This window comes from Podarcis filfolensis (assembly GCF_964270895.1).
Source record: "Podarcis filfolensis genome assembly, chromosome: 11".
Taxonomy (NCBI): domain Eukaryota; kingdom Metazoa; phylum Chordata; class Lepidosauria; order Squamata; family Lacertidae; genus Podarcis; species Podarcis filfolensis.
The window spans coordinates 51563916-51584383 of NC_139613.1; the positions used below are offsets into that span (position 1 = coordinate 51563916).

At 43.3% G+C, this 20468-nt stretch overlaps 1 protein-coding gene across 6 annotated transcripts in view; it reads left to right on the forward strand.

Annotated features, from left to right (window-relative positions):
* The window catches only part of SEMA4D (semaphorin 4D), a 120687-nt gene that overhangs the window by 56691 nt on the left and 43528 nt on the right, over positions 1 to 20468 (forward strand). For all 6 annotated transcript variants that reach the window (XM_083576729.1, XM_083576734.1, XM_083576732.1 and 3 more), the window contains one exon: positions 18487 to 18608. The gene's annotated coding sequence lies outside the window, so the exon portion shown is untranslated. The remainder of the gene's footprint in view (positions 1 to 18486; positions 18609 to 20468) is intronic.

Below are 20468 nucleotides of genomic sequence, written 5' to 3' on the forward strand. Positions count from 1 at the left end.
AAGCAGCTGACCAAAAAGGTTCTTTTGGTTTCTACAGGAGCTACAATACATTTATTTCAAAATCTGCCCTCAGGGTGAACCTACAACGGATGGGTAATAAACTGTTAAAAGTTTGTGTGCGCTCTCTCTCTCTTTGTGAACAAAGCTAAAATGAAGCCTGTGTTTTAAAATGATTTAAACTTCTGCCTAATAAATGATAATCGACAAATGAGCCAGCGGATGAAAGGTTTCCTAGCAACAAGTGCTGGGAGAAATGGCAGTCTGGATTTGGCTGGTCTTTGTTTTCTAGGCTGAGTTGGTGTCATAGCCCAGTTCATGTGGGAAACTGGTTTGTTTGCAACTAGTGCGAAGAAAAACACGGCTTGTTGCATGTGGTAATAAGGCATGCCAATGGTTTTGGGGGGGTTTTATGTGACATTTCGTGTGATTACTATAATTAGGCCAGCTAATTCATGTAAAAGGGAAATATACATCTTTCTAATATGCTAAGAAGTGCTGGTGTGGTGCTTTTTTATTCCAGAGGCTCCTTGCATCTGCTTTCTGATACTAGGAAAAGTATTGACCGGAGTCTTGGGGGTGGAGAAGACTTCAGAAGTTGGAAGGCACACATTTAAAAACTTGTCATAAATTTATGAGGTGGTTTGAAGCTAGTTCATTGTTAAATTCGCTACTTGCATTTGTAAAAAAAAACCTGTTACACTTATTCAAAAGATGAAGTGCGCAGTCTGGTTTCTCATGCAAAAAACATTACAGTGGTACCTCAGGTTACATACGCTTCAGGTTACAGACTCTGCTAACCCAGAAATAGTGCTTCAGGTTAAGAACTTTGCTTCAGGATGAGAACAGAAATTGTGCTCTGGTGGCGCAGCGGCAGCAGGGGGCCTCATTAGCTAAAGTGGTGCTTCAGGTTAAGAACAGTTTCAAGTTAAGAACGGACCTCCGGAACGAATTAAGTACTTAACCTGAGGTACCACTGTATCCCGAAATTTAAGTGTGGTGCAATTCAAAACACAAATCCTTCATTTCCTGACTCTTTAGATATGTCTTGACCTTGCTGTAGAAACAGGTGTTCGCAGAAAGCAGCTTCTATATGACATCATCTGGATTCATAATTCCGAGAAGAGGGATTTGAGGGGAAGTGTTGGCAGGATACGAAACAAGGAGTCTTCTATTCCTCTCCTACACTACGCAAATTGGACTGGGAAAGGATGAGACTGTGCACAGTAGCAGCCAAGGCGGCTCTCCACGTGTCCCTGCCTCTTACTGAGAAGGAGAAGGTCAAGGTAGCAGGAGCTATTCATGGTGCAGACTCACTCAGCAACAGAACCAGTCCTTCAATGCTCATGCACTGAGCTCCCACAACCTTCCTTGACCTTTTGGTTAGCGGCAGTGATGTGTGTTGTTGGGAAGGCAGGAGAGCAATGCAGCCCCAGCCATGCCGTTCTGCTGACCTATTGACTGTTTGCGTGTCGAGGTCCCCAAGCCACCCCAATAAAACACAATTCACACAGAATTTCTGTTTAAGGTTTTTGGCATAATTTTGGCCACAACTTTATTAAAATACAAATAATGTGAGTGGTTGCTTAGGCATTGGTTGCGACTATCTGTCCCTGCCTGGGGACAGACTGACATTCGCACCGCTGCAGAAGTCAGAAAGGGAAAACATTTGTGCAACAACAGCAGCAAGAATACTCAAGATTGGAAGACACAAGATTTACCCACCCTGGAAGAGTGGCAGATGAAGGTGATGGACTATATGGAATTAGCGGAAATGACTGGCAGAATCCGAGACCTGGGAGAAGAGTTGGTGGAAGAAGATTGGAAGAAATTTAAAGACTATCTTCAGAAACACTGCAAAATTAATGAATGTTAAAAATGATGTTGGATTGAAAATAAGAGGCACTAGCAACAAAGTTAGTGAGAATATGCAAAAATGAATTGATAATGGATGAAAATATAGAGTTATAATATGTTAAGATATAGAGTTAAGATAAACGAAAGTGGGTAAGGATTTGCTGATTTGATTATTTAAAGGGGAATACAAAAAGGGGAGGTGTGAGGAAGTCAAAGAAACAAGCTAATGAGTTTAAAGTTACAAAAAATGGGTTTGTTTTTAACTCTTTTGTATCTATCCGTTTTTTTCGTACTTTGTATGTTTATCTTTCTTTTTTCTTTTTTATGTATTTTTGTATGTTTTTCCCCCTTTTTTGTATTTTGTAAATCTATGTTTTTGTAAAATTTCAATAAATATTTTATAAAAAAAAAAACAGAAAGGGAAAACATTTGGGGGAGAAAGATGGAGCTGGGGACCACGCCCTCACCTCTCCTCAAATGATCCCAGGGGCTCTTGCGTGGCCCTAGCCCCTTGACAGGGGTTCGGACAAAAGCATGGCGAGCCCCTGGATTCCTTTACCGGAATTCCCTTGCAGCAGCAGCATTAGAGGGGCAGGCACAGCCAATCCATGCCCCTCCACCAATCAATTCATAAAACCAATGCCTAACCGCAACCTTACAAGCTGTGGCGATTTGCTACGCATTAGGCAAAAACCAAATGGCACCAGCCAATCAGCCAAATGGACAAAATTCCTACCAGGCCCCTGCCCCCAAAGCAGACGACCCCATGACAGGCATGGCAAGGTCAAAGCGAACAACCCTAAATATAGGGAGGGTGGGCAGGTAATCTGATGCACGCAGCGAAAAGAGGAAGCTCAACGCTGTGCACGGGGAATATAAAACTTCTTGGCTGTCAATCGAAAAATGGCAACATCAAATTCTCCCCAATGACAAGAGGAGCCCAATTTCAATGGTGGCCAACTACCTTTACCCGCCCAGCAACAGTGGGGTGTCTTGTAAGACCCCACCGCAACACGTCCTCTCCATGAAGGAGAACACGCTATATATTTTATTTATTGTTAGTCGGTACTGAAGGCCAACCTGGCCAAAAGCACATTGGTTACTGGTTTGTTTTGAGCACAATTTGAGCGCCATTGCTTACCTTTTGAAAGCCCTATGTGCCTTGGGTACCTGAAGAAACACCTGCCTCCTGAAGGAACATGTCCCTCCACATCAGCCTGTCCACACCTCAGATCATCGTTTCCCAACCTTGAGTCCCAGTTGTTGTTGGACTGTAACTCCTATCAGCCCAAACCAGTATGGTCAGGGATGATGGGAATTGTGTTCAGACAACATCTGGGCATCCAGGCTTGGGGAAGATTGCACCAGATCATCATCTGACGTTGTCCTCCAGGCGACACTACCATTAGAAGGGAGGTGGGTGGCAGCGGGAGAAAGTGTTATCAATGGTGACACCATGTTCATGAAATTCTATCCCCGGGGAAGCTCAGACTGTGCCTGCTATGCTACTTTTTTTGGCAGCAGGTGAAATCATTTCTTTTTTCTCAGCTTAATTGTTACACCACAAATGATTTTATTACCACACGGTTTTTATTCACTCTTTTATGCTTTTTAATTTTGTAACTATCTTGCGATACATATATTGTGTAAGGCACCCTGATAATATTTACAGTGTTTGTGTGTGTAATTGTTCCCTGTGGCACTGCTGTTGCTCATACCCTTTTGGGGAATCTCTTCTTAGTTGTTTCTTCTTGAATGCTGAATCCTGCCTCTCTGTTTGAAAGCTTTGATAAATAATAAGGAGCAGAAGTGCAGGGAGCTCCATGAACTGCGGTCTGTACTTTCTGACTCCCAGGACTGTCAGACTGTCATTTGTGACATCATAGCTGTGGGGCGTTCCTCATTTGATAACCTCCTTATTTGTGGCTGCAAAACCCAGGTAATTGATAAGCACTTTGCCAACCACAGTGCACTGAATGGCCATGCATAATGCAGCTGTTTTGTCTTCCATCAAATTCCTGCTGTTTGCAAAGAAAAGCCTACAAGGTAAACAGCCCAGCTTGCACCAAGGCAAGCACTGGTTGCATGTGTTTGATTATGGACCAGTTGGAACTCAAGTTTCTGTTATATGTACAGTGCTACCTTGGTTCTCAAACTTAATCAGTTCCAGAAGTCCATTCCAAAACCAAAACATTCCAGAACCAAGGTGTTCTTTCCCATATAAAGTAATGCAAAATGGATTAATCCGTTCCAGACTTTTAAAACCAACCCCTAAAATAGCAATTTAACATGAATTTTACTATCTAATGAGACCATTGATCCATAAAAAGAAAGCAATAATCAATGTACTGTATTATAAAATAAATAAGACAGCATTGTAGGTGATAAAAATTAAAATTACCGTATTTTTCGCTCTATAGGACACACTTTTTCCCCTCCAAAAATGAAGGGGAAATGTGTGTGCGTCCTATAGGGCGAATGCAGGCTTTCGCTGAAGCCTGCAGAGTGAGAGGGGAGACCCCGCCGCCAGCCCCGCAAGCTCCGGGGGCAGTGGGGAGGCGCAGCGCGTCTTCCCGCTGTCCCCGGACCTGATCTCAAGGCGGGCGGCGGGGAGAAGAGCGCTTCTCCCCGCTGCGTGCCCCGCAAGCTCCGGGGACAGCTGGGAGGCGCAGCGCGTCTTCCCGCTGTCCCCGGACCTGGTCTGAAGGCGGGCGGCAGGGAGAAGAGCGGTTCTCCCCGCTGCCTGCCCCACAAGCTCCGGGGACAGCTGGGAGGCGCAGCGCGTCTCCCCGCTGTCCCCGGACCTGGTCTGAAGGCGGGCTGCGGGGAGAAGAGCGCTTCTCCCCACTGCCGGCACCACAAGCGCCTGGGGGGGAAATAAAATTTTTTTCCTTTATTTCCCCCCCAAAAAACTTGATGCGTCCTATGGGCTGGTGCGTCCTATGGAGCGAAAAATACGGTATTTTTTTTCCTTACCTGCACTGATGATAGTCATTGTTTGGATGGAGGACTTTTATCCATTTCCGCAGTCACACAGTCACAAAAACAAATTAACTGAAAAAGCCTCAAAAACAAAAACCCACAATAAATAGCAAAAACAAACTTAATCCATTCTGGAAGTCCGTCTGACTTCCAAAATGTTCAAAAACCAAGACGCAGCTTCTGATTAGTGCAGACGCCCCAGAAATAATAGCCGACAGCCGCATTGGACGTTTGGCTTTCGAAAACTGGAACACTTCCGGGTTTTCAGCGTTTGACAACCAAGGCGTTTGAGTACCAAGGTACCACTGCATATAGTAGAATGGCAATGTGAATTATATAGGTGAGTGAGAATGACTTTGTTTGCACATAAAGCTAAACCAGTTCATAAAGGTAAAGGTAAAGGGACCCCTGACCATTAGGTCCAGTCGTAGCCAACTCTGGGGTTGTGGCGCTCATCTCGCTTTATTGGCCGAGGGAGCCGGCGTACAGCTTCCGGGTCATGTGGCCAGCATGACTAAGCCGCTTCTGGTGAACCAGAGCAGCGCACGGAAACACCATTTACCTTCCCGCCAGAGCGGTACCTATTTATCTACTTGCACTTTGACATGCTTTCGAACTGCTAGGTTGGCAGGAGCAGGGACCGAGCAACAGGAGCTCACCCCGTCGCAGGGATTCGAACCGCCGACCTTCTGATCGGCAAGTCCTAGGCTCTGTGGTTTAACCCGCAGCGCCACCTGCATCCCTCATGCCAGTTCATGGCATGGCGCATATGAGGAAACATGCAGGCTCTCTTGGAGAAGAGATAATGATCACTTTGCTCTTCCTCAAGTCATTCTGGTGCTGAGCTGGGCTCAGCCATCACAAACCACAAGCTGCAACCAAAGGGTTTTTACAGCTCATGATTTGACTGGGAGAGCTAACCTAGGTTTGGACAGCAGCCAAAGCCAAACCATGGGTTAGGTCAGCACAGCAGCAGAAGAGCTCAAGGAGCAGCGAAGCAGCCATTGCCTCCTTTCTGGTAGGCCACATACTTGCAGTTTACATGTGACCTGAGTGTTTTTGCTGTGCCGTTTTGTTTCTCAATTTCTCAAGCAAAACTGGACTGTTCACCTTGAAACTTGAAGCTCTAGTAACCAGATCTGCAGGACCTTCTGAGTTTGTGTTTGTGAGTGTGAAAGAATAGACTCAGTACCTGTCCCTTCTAGCAGAACCTGGGATCAAGGCTATCAACACCCTTCTATGATGCATCTGTGATCAGTTCTCAGTTTTCTTGTCCCCTCCCTGTCATGCCATATCACTTTATGCATGAAACACACTCTTAATACAGTTACAGATAGGTAGCCGTGTTGGTCTGCCATAGTCAAAACAAAAAAAATTGTTTTCTTTCCAGTAGCACCTTAAAGACCAACTAAGTTAGTTCTTGGTATGAGCTTTCGTGTGCATGCACACTTCGTCAGATACACTCTTAATAGTTATGGCAGCAGAGTCTTGGGATATGAAAATTCTTTTTATCTCCTTTTCATATGTGCCTCTTTTTATCATCAGCTTGTCATAAATGGCTCTTCACCCTGTATTTCATTTTGATTGGGTGGGGAAAAGCTCGTATTAAGCTTTGCAGGAGTTAAAATCCATGTAACACCAATGAGGCTGTTGTGCAAGTAGAGCTTCCATTAATCCCCACGCAGGCATGCGCTTGCACAACTTGATATGAAATTTGAAGTTCATGTATTGAAAGATCTGCACCTGGGTTTGTGAACAGAGGAGAGAGGCAAATTATGCGATACAAAAATGCAGTAGATTTCTGATACCCAATTATTAGCATAAAGGTAAAAGTGACCTATACTTCATGCCAACCCAAAGCTTTGTGTGAAGGAACAAGCAGTCCTGTCTAAAAAGTGTTGTGATTTTTACGTTACTCCTTAATTGAACTGATGCATTTAAAACATGACCCAAAAAGTATTTATAAGACATGGCAGTACAGGTTTGTTTCACAATTTGCTCTCTGCGATTCTGTTCTGCTCTGGGCCTGCTAAAAAATAATGATGATGAATTGCGTAACGAATCCCCACAGTTTATACAGATTTCCTTTCCACTCCCTACACACACACACAGACAGCCAATTGCTGTTGTAAATCATTCCTTTCTTTTTGCAGATCAAATTAGCTAAGTCAAATTACGGTAGCTCCAGTCCTAGGCTCCTTTGGACTGTAAGCTGCTTGGAGGCAGGGACCTTGCTCTAGTGACACAGGGCCTAAAATTTCCCAGAACTTTATTTCTTCAGGGAAATCTTCTGCTTCTATAAGTTCATTTGTAACAACCAATGGATGCCAATTGTAAATAAATATTAGACAAGTTTGACCATTTCACTGTTTTTTTTTAAGCTTTGTTCACTAAACACAAATGCAGTAAACATGCTAAATCATATCACTTTTCTGATGCAGACTGAAACAAACAAACAAACAAACAAACAAACAAACAAACATGAATTACCTTCAATTTGCACAGGAAGGCTTTTTGGCAAATTTTGCAATTCAAAAATTTCCAGCAAACTCACATCACTGTTTAACTCTTGTGTTACTCTGCGGTGTTTAAAACGCTGCAGAGCAAATGTATGGCTGAATGCCCCAATCTAGGTGCAATTCTGATCGGCAAGCCCAAGGTGCTCAGTGGTTTAGACCACAGCGCCACCCGCGTCCCTTAAAAATTCTTTAGGCAACCTTAATGTAGTTACACCGAGAGTCCCATTGGAAACCAATGGAACAAGTTAAGCTGTGATTGAATATACATGCTCTTACTTTCAGTAGGACTTATTCACCACGATTTTTGGCTAGACTGGGGCCCATAACAATAATCTAAAAAATGAAACAAAGTTAGCACGCTCGGGATCACTACTTTGCCCTGGTTATGGCCATGACAGCACCGTTTGACAAAAGAAGGCACACTCATTCATGTATGCGGAAGAAGGGAAGTTCTTAACTGTTGCGTTGCCTGCTAGTTGCCATCCTGTCCTAGGACCTTACTAAGAAAAAGGACGAACATTGGACATGTAGTCAAAGCTATGGCAGTAAGGATTTCTGCACCACATAACAATTTTGCATGACTCTGAATCTGACACTTCCCATAACCAACCCACAATGTTTGCCTTGCACGATGTCTCAGATCTGTTTGCGGTACCACAGATGGAGAATTTGTGCCGGCGTGTCAAGTCTTCTAAATTATTTGTTCAGTGGCCATTGGATTGATTTGGAAGACAGGTAAAATGCATTAAAATGGTTTGGCCACTCAGACATAACCCATTCCTGTTTCTGATCTGGGCTCCCTTTCAAAGCACAGGCTGTTAAGTGAACCCCCTCAAAAACAAAGTTTTTGCTTCTGAGCGCTGATATGTTGAGTTCAACCAATGAGGCTGAATTAATGTTTCCAGAAGGATTTGGCCTCAAGGGAATTGTTCAATCTTACTTCATTGGTAGCTGTCAGGGAATCAGGAGCAGGAGCACTGAGGAGAGAGGATTGGGAGAGCGAAGGGGAAGAATCCGAGGGCAGCGTAGGGGAGTATGACAGTGGCCCGAGAGATTCCATGAGCTTCTCCAGCGAATCAGAAGATTCCCAGAAGGGGGCGCCTATGGTCAGGGCAAGGGGGGTCCCAGGGGGGACGCACCAGAAACAAGGAGCCAGAGGGGAACCCCAAAGCAGCAGTGGAGGATCGGGACCAGTTTCCCCACCAGAGCGTAGTGGGGGGAAGAGTCACATGTGTCAGGGGCAGTGTCTCCTCCAGAGAGGGAGTCAGGGCTGACCACGCCTCCAACGGAGGGGAGGTCAGTTGCAGCTAGCCCCCCCGATGGGGGAAGCAGTGACAGCAGCAGTGAAACGGTCAGGAGGAAAGCTGCTGGCTGGGCGCGCGCGCCAAGTTCAAATGTGCAGGCGCGCGGGACAGCAGGAGACCCGGATGGGGAACCAGCTCCTAAAGCCCGCCGGAGGGAGGGAGAAGGCTCAGGGGAATCAGCGGGAGAAGAGGCTAGAAAGGGCGAGACCCCGGCGGGCAGGCGGACCCAGAGGAGGAAGGAGCAGCGGAGAAGGTGGAGCAAGGCTAGAATCTTAAATTGGTGTCAAGGGGGAGGAGACTCAGACGGAGCATCAGCTGTCTGACACTTGAGACGTGGGGCTGCGCGCTGCGGCTCTGGAAGTGAAACTGAACTTCAATAAAGACTTTTATACTTAACAACGAAGCAGCGTTGGTCCTTTGTGAGCTGGGACCTAGGGTAGCTCTGACAGTAGCATTAAATTTGATTGTTATATAATGTGTATTCATTCTTTGGAGATATTAGAAAGACAACAGGTTTGCAGCTTTTCCAGAACGTTCCCCTGTATTCTGTTTAGTAGTATTCTTTCCCCCGCTGTTGTTTGTTTTTATAAGGAGGGCGAAGCCTCCTCAGGGTGCTTTTCTTTTTAGTTTTCATCCTGTTCTTTGCTTTTGCCTTCAGAAAAAGATACAGAGCTTTTTTGTGTGGAAGGGAGGATGAAAAACAAACAAGGAGGCAGATCTTCAAAACTACCTTTGTTTTCTTTTCGTGATTGCCACGATGCCACGCACACTTTTTAATATAGAGAAGAATGTTCTTGCTAAGTAGTCCTATTCCATCATGGAAGGTTGGCACGAGAAAAGAATGCGAAACATCCTTTTCTGTCTGTCTGTTGCCTTTATGTAAGGTGGACACGAGGGCAATCTCCCCATCTGATGGTGTTCTTGGGCCGCATACCGGTGGGTGGGACTTGTGCTGATCATGGGTGAGGCCTGTCAAGGAAGGCATGTACGGAAAGAATAAGGTTCATTTGAGCACATTGATTTTAATGACTGTCACATACATTGAGTACGTTTTTATGGAATGTGGCGGGCGGCGACGAAAAGAGAAGACGTATGGGGGCGAAATCCTGCCTGCCCAGAGACTCTGTCTGAATCTGCCCTACTTTTCTGCCGACGGAAAAAACACACCTCCATTTGTCCCCAGACCAGGGGCAGAATGTGTCACTGTTTCATCCACACCAAAGCCTTCCACACCTGGGTTGTGAGGCAGGTTCCAGCTGTCAGTTTGCATTTCTTAGTACAGAAAGTATTGATCTGATGTGTAGAGATCTTTCCTATTCTAATTATTTCAAGAGGGTTTGGGAGGCTTCTCCGTGTGAAAGAAACAAGCAAGAAGGTTTGTGATGTTTGGGTTACAGATAGGTAGCCGTGTTGGTCTGCCATAGTCAAAACAAAAAATTTTTTTTCCTTCCAGTAGCACCTTAAAGACCAACTAAGTTAGTTCTTGGTATGAGCTTTCGTGTGCATGCACACTTCTTCAGATACTTCTTCAGATAAGAAGTGTGCATGCACACGAAAGCTCATACCAAGAACTAACTTAGTTGGTCTTTAAGGTGCTACTGGAAGGAAAAAAATTTTTTTGTTTTGACTATGATGTTTGGGTTATTCTTTCAGAGAAGCTGAGTACAGTTGGCTTAAACTGGTCCTGTTATCTCCTCTTCAAGGTCATGCTGACTATAAAAGTAAGGCCAGGAGGAGCCTGGGTTTCACTTTCTCTTTCTATCTCTTTTCCTTCTGGTGTTCTGTACATAGTGTGCTGAGAGTTAAGGTTTAGACTTCTTATAAGTTATTGTAAGTTTAAGTTAAGTCTGCCACAACTGGATTTCTTGTGGGCAGTGCCAATCCTGAATGTGTTGGATTTGTGACCATTATGCTCATTTGCCTTCAGTAGCAGTGAAGCTCTGCTGGATGAAATACCATTGCCTCTGGTCTATTGTTTGGGAATCCTGCAACATGTTTAAGTTTTTACTCTGCTAACTATATGCTGGAATCTGCTCTGGAGATATATATATATATATATATATATATATATATCAGTTTCCAATAAAAATCTTCCAGTTATTAACAAATCAAATACAATACAATATCACCAATTATATATTCCAGATTCAAATAATTTCAGAGGACTCCCCATGTCCTGGTTTCTAGAGGCAATATCTTTTGTTTATATTCTGCTTTCTTGCCTCTTGGTTCCAATTTCCTAATTCTAATTGTCCATCTTCATCTTATCAGTCTGTCACTCAAAATCTTGACTCAAAATCTTGTTTTAACAGATCTTTAGATCTAATTAGCAAGCAGGGGGGCTTTTATTCCATATTTTCCTTGTTGGTTTATTTTGAAAAGTGGATCAATATTGAGTTAGAACTCCCATGACATCAGCAAGATCTCACGGGGCGCACGAGATCTCGCAGGAAGCTGCCGCCCCTTCTCCATGACACCGCCTCTTGGTGTTCTGCCGCCCAAGGTGGATGCCTCAGTCTGCCTCATGGTCAGGCCAGGCCTGCTGCAAGGTTTTTAACAGAATTGCCTTTCACTTACCTCGGAAAAGTTGTGGTGTTCATTAGTATTCTCTTGCTGTGGTTTGCCCATATGGTTGGACTGCATTGACATGCCATGACAGAAGAGTAGTTGAGCAAGTCGCTATGAAAGCCTCTCAGGCAGGAGATGGAGAACCACTTGACGGCCGTTTTAGGTCCCAGGGTCCAGTACGATAAAAAAAGAAACAGTAGCCTCACCACACAGTAAAACCCTGTGGTTATTTTCACAGTTAAACCTATTGTAAAAATACAAAAAAATAAAAAATGGAAGTGGGAGTGTTAAGTTAATAGGTTTAAGTGTCAAGGAGCATATTACTCACAGTAGACCGAAATGCAGGCTTTGTGGTTTAGCATTTCATCCTCTGGCAGAAGTTTCTTTTCACAGATGTTCTCACTTTACTTTCATGGTGAAGCACAGCGTGCACAGGACAGTTCTGTGGCTACCATTTTTAGAACGGTACGTGCAGTAGTAGCCAACACATATGTACATATTTATAGTTAGTGAGGTTTGGGGCTGCAAGCCTTACGAGGTCATTTTAAGTGTATGCCGGTTTTATTGTTGCATCCTCTGTGAACCTTAAAATAAGTTTGCCTCAACAAAACCCTGTCGTTTCTGACCTAATAGACCCTGCAGTGGCCTCTGTTGTAAGGATGTGGTCACCTAACTATAACTGTTGGAGGTGTGGATTCCTGTCCAGCTTACTCTGCCGTTGCCCCCTTTGGGAATTAAGTTTCTGGAGCCATCCCATGGCTCATGAGCTATGGAATCTCCGGAGCACAGCAAAATGCCTGATATTGGAAGATTTTTCCCACCTTCGACAATTAAGTACGTTGCAAACTTGCACTCTCTGTCCTTCGTCAAGTTAGGAGAACTACACTGGGAATGTGGAAAAGGTGGCTATGTAACTTTTTGATCTGCCTTCACTAAAAGTGAATGAATGTGACACAGATACTGGTTCCCCTAGGAAACCACCACAAAATTATTGCAAAACAATAAATAAAGTTTGCCCATTTCCCCCCAAAATTTGCATATTCTACAGTATGTGTTCACTATTAGGCTTCCAGTGTTGGGGGTTAGGGGCTGTTCTTTCCTTAATGCCTAATTTTCCCCAGAGCTTTTATTTTGGCAGGGTTTTGAAATTAACAAGCACTTAGATTTAGTGGTTGGATATTTGCCTGGGTCTCCTAGTAAGGAGGCATAAACAGGAAGCAGAAAGAGAGAGGTTTATAAATGCTTTAATTGCATCTTGGAGTATCTTTTGCTTTTATATATTTGGACGCTTTGAACATTGCACTGCAAAGTTGTAATAATTCCAACTTTTATAATGAATCTAGAGCGTTGTTGTAATTCATATAACAGAGCCTCAAGAAAACTTACGTTTCCTTTGAAGATCACTATTATGCTATTCTATTTAAGTTGTTCCAGGCTTCCAGTCATTCATATTCAAATGGATTTCCCCCACTCCCTGTTGGTGTGATGCAGTTGCCAAAATAATTAGTGGTTTGTTTTTCTTCAGTGATAATAAGCTGTGTGATTGATCACATGACCTCAATATCTACAGTAGCCTTTGCCAACCTGGTGTATCCTCCAGGTTTTTTTTTGACTACAACTCCCATCAGCCCCTGCTAGTAGAATGAATATCCACACATATTGACTCCTCATTAAAATGGTGCTTACCCAGGATTTTGCTAGTATCTAAATGGCTGATTAAATTAGTTTCTGTGAGTGCTCTGACAGCTGGTTGTATGTGCTATTACGAGTTGGTTTTATACATGAAACGTCTATAATTTTGCACACACATGCAACTTTCAGTCACAGCTGTATTTTTAAAATATGCTTTACATATAAATGGATTAAGGTTGATGGGAATTGCCGTCCAAAATATCTGAAAGTTGATCTACAGCAGAGTAACGGAGAACTGCTAGGTGCATCTAAAAGGACAAAGAGCAACAACCCTTATGTGGTGAAAAATCTCAGGGTTTTTGTTTATACTTTTTAAAGCAAATTAAATCTTTATAAGTTATGAAGAGATTTAAAGTTTGGGGTAAGTATGCACGAGAATTTCCCATACACCTGGTTTGTGCGCCTGTATATAGGACCAATGCGCTGTTGACTCCCAGCTCTTTCTCTCCTGCCTCTAAATCCAGTAAAAAATGTTCAGTATCCAGATCTGTGTTGTTGACAGCAGACTGGATGTCGGTACAGTCGCATTGTCAGCGAGTAACTGTGTTCTGTTGAGAACAACACCAGGCAATGGCTTTCCCTCACAGTACTGAGCAGGGAGATTCCACGGTAGTTGTTACAATCATGGCAATCACCTTTCTTCTTATATAGAGGGTCACAGTGCTGGAGTCGTGCATGTCTTGTGGCACAGATGATTTCCCCCATCACTGAAAGACAAAGCCATCGAGGTGTGTCCTAAGGGAGGAATTGAGGCTGGTTTCAGCACTTCAGTTGGGATCCCATCCTGTCCTGAGGCTTTGTCACCTGCCTAGAAGTTGATAGCATCCTTCAGTTCTTCAAGGGGAGGAGGGATATCTAACTCTTACAAGACAGGCAGAGTCTGGATGATGTCTATTGCAGTCTCTGAGACCATGGTTTCTTTATGCAAGTATAGTTCTTGCTGGTGCTCTGCTCATTGCTTCATCTGCTTGCTGCAGATGGGGACATGGGTGGCGCTTTGTCTAAACCACAGCCTCTTGGGCAGGGCTCCCCAAACTAAGGTCCATGGGCCGGATAAGGCCCGAGGGACTCGTTTATCTGGCCCGCTGCGACCCGTGCCGCCCGCTCTTACCTGTGGTGCGCTGTGCTGTACTGTGCTGCGTGGTTGCCCACTTCTGGGTCGGAGGAGCACCAGAAATAGCTTGTGCGCATGCACAAGCGTTATTTCTGGTGCACCTCCGGGTCAGGGGAGGCCCGTGCACATGCGCACAAGCTATTTCCAATGCTCCGACCCGGAAGTGCGCCGGAAATAGCATGTGCACACATGGGGACGCGCTCCTCCGGCCCTCTGCACAATCGGCGCTGGAGACACCGGCCCGAGGTACGGTAGGTTTGCTGACCCCTGCTCTTGGACTTGCTGATTGGAAGGGTGACGGTTCGAATCCCCGCGACGGAGTGAGCTCCCATTGCTCTGTCCCAGCTCCTGCCAACCTAGCAGTTCGAAAGCACGTCAAAGTGCAAGTAGATAAATAGGTACCGCTCTGGCAGAAAGGTAAACGGCGTTTCCGTGCGCCCTGGCTCCCATCATGGTGTTCTGTTGCTCCAGAAGCGGTTTAATCATGCCAGCCACATCAGCCAGAAGAAGAAGAAGAAGAGTTTGGATTTGATATCCCGCTTTATCACTACCCGAAGGAGTCTCAAAGCGGCTAACAATCTCCTTTCCCTTCCTCCCCCACAACAAACACTTTGTGAGGTGAGTGGGGCTGAGAGACTTCAAAGAAGTGTGACTGGCCCAAGGTCACCCAGCAGCTGCATGGGGAGGAGTGGAGACGCGAACCCGGTTCCCCAGATTACAAGTCCACCGCTCTTAACCACTACACCACACTGGCTCCCTTGGCCTTTCTGTGAACAAATGCCAGCTCCCTTGGCCTGAAAGCGAGTTGAGTGCCTCAACCCCACAGTCACCTTTGACTGGACATAACCACCCAGGGGTCCTTTACCTTTACCTACCCTTCATCTGCTTGCTGAAGTCTGAGATGAGCTCTCCAGCAATGTTTTCACCAATGCTGTTTTCCTGACAGTTGGCCTGTCTTCATGCCTTGGTACATTTTTCAAGTGTTGCTGTTGTCAGCAGCGAGTTGAATGCCCTGACACAGCTTTAGCCAGTAACCATTGGCACTTTCATCTGGCAATCTGCTGGGCGCCACTTCTTTAGTATGGACTTTTGCGAAAAGAGCCTGTAGAGAAATGTGGAAACGAGACTTCTGAACAATCATTCATGCAAATCACAAAGAACGAGTGGTTCATCCATCACTACCTCAGAGCGGTTGACTATTCCCAAGCACACACCTCTCCCTCCAGGCGGACGTGGCTTAAAAAGGGATAAATGAAGGGTTTTATTGGGAGTTTATTTGCAACATGTCGTCTTGGACGGCCTGAGATTCATTTCCCAGTGTGCTTATATGTGTAACTGTGTCAGAGTTACTGGCACGCTGTGAATAGCAATTTATTTCTACAGTTTTGATTTCTGAGCAGGCAGGAAGCCAATGGCTGATATTAAGTGCTGGAAGGCCAGCTCTGCGTGTAATAATAGAGTTCTATCCTCCCTTGCACTCATTTGAACTGAGGGCAGCGTTCTCAATTCATAGGCTTGGCATTGGGGGAACGATTGCTGCCACAGGCACATTAAAGTTAACATATAGTAATCCCACAAATGACTTTTTAGTAACCATCTGAGATAGTCTAGATGGAAATAGCCTTGTTGGGCTTCTGCATATCAATGAAGCACTCTTTACTGGTCTAGTGCACCAACTTGTTTATTGCAAGGGTACCCAGCGCTGTAAGAACTACAGAATATACAAAAATGGCATAGATGCTGGCGGGTGCTGCTGTTCGCCATTTATCATGTCATAAACTATTACTGCTGTTGGCTTAGCCCAGGGTGCGTAGGCTCAAATCGTCTATGTAGGTTGTTTTTTGTTTTAAAAAAAGGTCTTATAAAATCAGCTGCAATAAACATGCAATACTGTGCCAGGTGGGAGGATTTGAGATGAAAATACAAAGCCTATCTAGGGCTGTGGGAGTCTCTCATTTAGTTCTTCTGCAAATGTTTTTCACTTAGTTGTAGATTGCTTGAAACGTGGAATTTGAATTGTGTGCAGTTTTCAAGGTTGCCAAACTATTTTTTTTTAAGGCAGCTCAGCTGCTGGTCAGGAACACCTTGATACAAGACTAGATTATGTTGCTTTGTGGGGTTGTAGGCTTGGAGGAAGATGTGACTGAAATTTCTTGCGAAAGTACATTTGATGTGGCTAACCGTGTTTAAACACCTGCGCCTATATATATATATAGAGAGAGAGAGAGAGTAGTTTTGTGGCAAGAGTGAACGAGTGTTTGTAAAAGTTCGACTGAACACCAAATGTATTGCAGAATGCAAAAAGATCTTGCATTTTCGTGAAACCAATTTGAGTTCTTTGCTTGTCATACTTTCTTTAGAATTGTCTTTTGAGCTATAACTTTTCAGTGGCATTGCTCAGCAAGAGTCTCAGAAGCAAGAGTAATCATTCAGTAATCTACAGACTGTAAACTTCCATTGTAAGTAGAGCTTTGTCTTGCAAATCAGATGTTGGAGGTATAAACTGCTGATTATATGTCAAACAGCAACAGAGGCAGCATAACATTTAACATTTTCAGATAATGCTAGCACCTGTATGTGTGTGTAGTGTGTGTGCTCGCGTGCACATAGACACTTCAAAATTTGTTCATAATTTACAGTGCGATATGCATGTCTACTGGGAGTAAGTTTTATCTTGTTCACAGGAAAGCGGGTATAAGATTGCAGCCGGGTATAAGATTGCAGCCTTAGAGAGGAAGAACCTTCTCTTGGTTTCTAAATTACTGGTTGCATTTGATGGGACCCAAAAGAGTAACCAGGGCAGAGTTTCTTAGCAAGACATTTCCCTTCTGAAAAGCTTTCCTGCATTCCTTCTCCTGCTTCTTTTTCGTCTTCTTTGTTCTTTGAGTTCTCTATAACACTACAGAGTTAAATCCTCTGGGCAACAGCTGTTTCGTGCCATTTATAACCAGCCCTGTCATGAATTAATGCAACCCGATACTATTGTTGACTATCCAGAAAGCCTTGAAATACTTAACGGTGTGATTATTTCAAAAGCTGAGATACCTGTGTAATAGCTGCAAAAGTGCTTTGATTCCACTCACCCCCTTTTAAATCTGTTTAAAAGCCACCAAGGCTGGGGGAGGGGGTGGATGGATGTTAAAGTGTGAATTAAGCATTTGCTTTCCCTAAAAGCATCCTGCACTTAATATGGCTTTTGCTACATTAGATCACCACAGTGGCGGCTGACGATTCCACTTTGCCTGGAATTTCTTCCACTTGAAATAAACTTCCAACTGGAATTAATTTGAGTTGGTAGAGGAATCGCAGTTGCTTTTGCTTTCTTGCCCGCCTCTCATTTCATATAAGTACTAAACATTTGGCAGCTATATCTTGTCACAATGGTAGACTTGTCAGAGGCTACTAACTTTGAATGTAAATATCAAATGGTACGGCCTACCAACTTGGCCGTGTCGTGCTTCAGCTTTTATACACCAGAAATGGTTTGTGTGTGGTACCAGTGACAAATTAGTGGTCGGCTACAAACAAATACTGCCATTTTGGAGCCCTAAAAATTATTTCAGAAAACTTTTCTAATCTCAGAACTTGAATATCAAAAAAAAACACACACCCCGGTATTAAATAAGATTGTCAAGTTGCACCAGTGTGGGGCTTCATTGAGGGTAGGGGGTTATTCACCTGTGCAGAATATTTATTATTTATTCATTAAATTTGTATATAACCCTATATCAGTGATGGCCAAACTTGGCTCTCCAGCTGTTTTGGGACTACAACTCCCATCATGCTTAGCTAACAGGACCCAGTGGTCAGGGATGATGGGCTTTGTAGTACCAAAACAGCTGGAGGGCCAAGTTTGGCCATCACTGCCCTATACCCATAAGTCTCAGGGCGGTTCACATCCCTGCACATTGTGAATTGAACCCATCGTGCCTCCTGATGATCTGCATGTAGACTGGGATCATGGCAGAGCCAATACAGGCTGCATTATATTTGTGTATCACTCACCTTCCAGTTTCTGGAACCTGAGGCCCTCCAGATATTGTTGTACTAGGCTATCTTGCATGAATTTTCTAGATCAAATTCAATCGGTTTTTAGGCCTAGTATTGACACAGAAACTTCTTAGGTTGCTCTACAATGATTACCAGATGGGCAGGGTATAATTTTATTATTATTATTATTATTATTATTATTATTATTATTATTATTATCTATTTGGGAGAGAGACAGGGCGATTGTGTCCCTTTTCATAACCTACAATTTTTGTGTGTTGATGTTTTAATCTAGTTTTTCAACCAAAAAAAATAGAATTATATTTTAGGTTGTTTCTGTAATGCTGGTTTTAATGTATGTACATGTTTGTTTTAAATATTGTAACTTGCTTTGAGTTGCTGTGGCACAAAAGTGACTAACAAAAGTTATTAAATAATAATCATTTTTGGGTTTTTTTAACAGTACTGAAGATTTCTGGGCTACCTTGCTGGACCTCATTTACTATGCCATAAAGAAAACAGATACTTTAAAGAGTTAATTCCTGGGAAGGAAAATAGAAAAAAAAAATATCCAAATGGTGACAGGTACTGTATTATATCATCTTTTCAATTTCACTTCCACCCCACTCCCTTTGTGTGTGTTAATACTACACACAGATCTGTCAAAGTAAGTTAATTGATGGTTAATTGATGGTTAGGAGCTTTCAGTGGGGATTCTTTTTACCTTCCCGCCGGAGTGGTACCTATTTATCTACTTGCATTTTGACGTGCTTTCGAACTGCTAGGTTGGCAGAAGCAGGGACCGAGCAACAGGAGCTCACCCCGTTACTGGGATTCGAACTGCCAACCTTCTGATCAGCAAGCCCTAGGCTCTGTGGTTTAACCCACAGCGCCACCCACGTCCCTTATATCACTTTTACCCCACCCCAAATTCAGTTGCTAGTGATCTTTGCCCGGTAGGAAGAAACTTAGATCCAGATTCTTCCAACAACTTGACCCTTAGCACAGTGAATCTTGCAGCTTAATTTGCTGTTAAGTTTACTGATTTACAGAGTGGATTCTAGCCAGCTTCTTATTCTGTTCATTTTCCCCCCTGGTGGTTCTACTGTTCTACATTTCCCCTTTCCCCGCTTTTTGTTTGCATATCTTTAAAAGTGTTCATTGGCGCATAGATAGCGCTGTGAAATGTATGACTCAAAACCCCCTTTTTATTATTTCAAGAATCATAATAGTCCTTTACTTCTCTCTTTAAAAATAAGCAAATCTTTGTGTTAGAAATGTTTTTGTTGCTGTGGTAGCGATACAATAATGAACCTCAACTGGGCTCTGAGATGTTAATTTTATGGGACAAGCACTTTATGGATTCTTCTGTTTTATATACCCCCCCCCCCATCCAAGTAGTCCATAGTGCAGAAAAGGATCTGCCATTGACATTGTCAACTGACTTGTCTTTTCTTTTCTGAAATCTTTTTACTTGACTTTCACAATTTAACTACAGATAACAAATTATTTGCATAGATCATAAAGGTTGCATGCATTTTACATAACTAATGCTTATCAGTTTACATTAAAACAACCGAACAATAATATAATACTGGTTAGAGAAAATGGCATTTTTTTCTGAACCTCTTTGAGGTTTCTTCTATAATGAAGTGGTACTGATATATAGCTTTTATGAAATAAATAGACAAACAGCAGTAGACTCTACCATAGTTTCAAAGTAGAATGGCCTGGTTAGTTGAATTTTCTGATAAACTGGGTATCTTTCTTCACTGCAGAAAACTTCTTATGTTCTTGTATTTTCGGTTTATCATGGAATGGCTTTTTGTGCAGTTGGGTTGAAAAATTGGGGCACAAGACGATCTATTGCCACAGTACAAAGTCGTCTGATTTGGAAGGGAGGAAAATGGGTATGGGGACCCTTACTCTTTCAGAATGATCAGTAAACTAGTGTCATTGGCATTATATGAATGCTAATTTCTGACCTTTTTTCTCTAGCAATGAAAAAAATGTTTCTTTTCATGTTGAAGTTGCATATTATTTCTAATACGAACAGAATTTATATTACTACAATTGCATATTATGACTAATAGAACCTACCTTCCTTGACGTTTTCTATTACAACTTTTAGTTGTGGTTCTTTTTAAAACCCAGCAATAAAAATAAATTATTTAGGTAAGGTCACGTAAGGACCCCCCACTCCAAGATCAGGGCATGTTCCACTTGTGAATCCTGACCAGCCAGTTGTCTGACAAACCAAAATATTCTTAGGTACCTCAATTCACCTGTGGTGGCATGGCAAAAGTGGTGTTTTTAAAAAACAACAACACATTCTTGTTTTGTTTTTTACTTCTGGGAACCAGTGTCTTTAAAGTTGCAGGAAAGCGAACTAGTACAATGTGAATGTCTGGAATGAACCAGGTAAGTGAGGGTAGGGGGACTTTC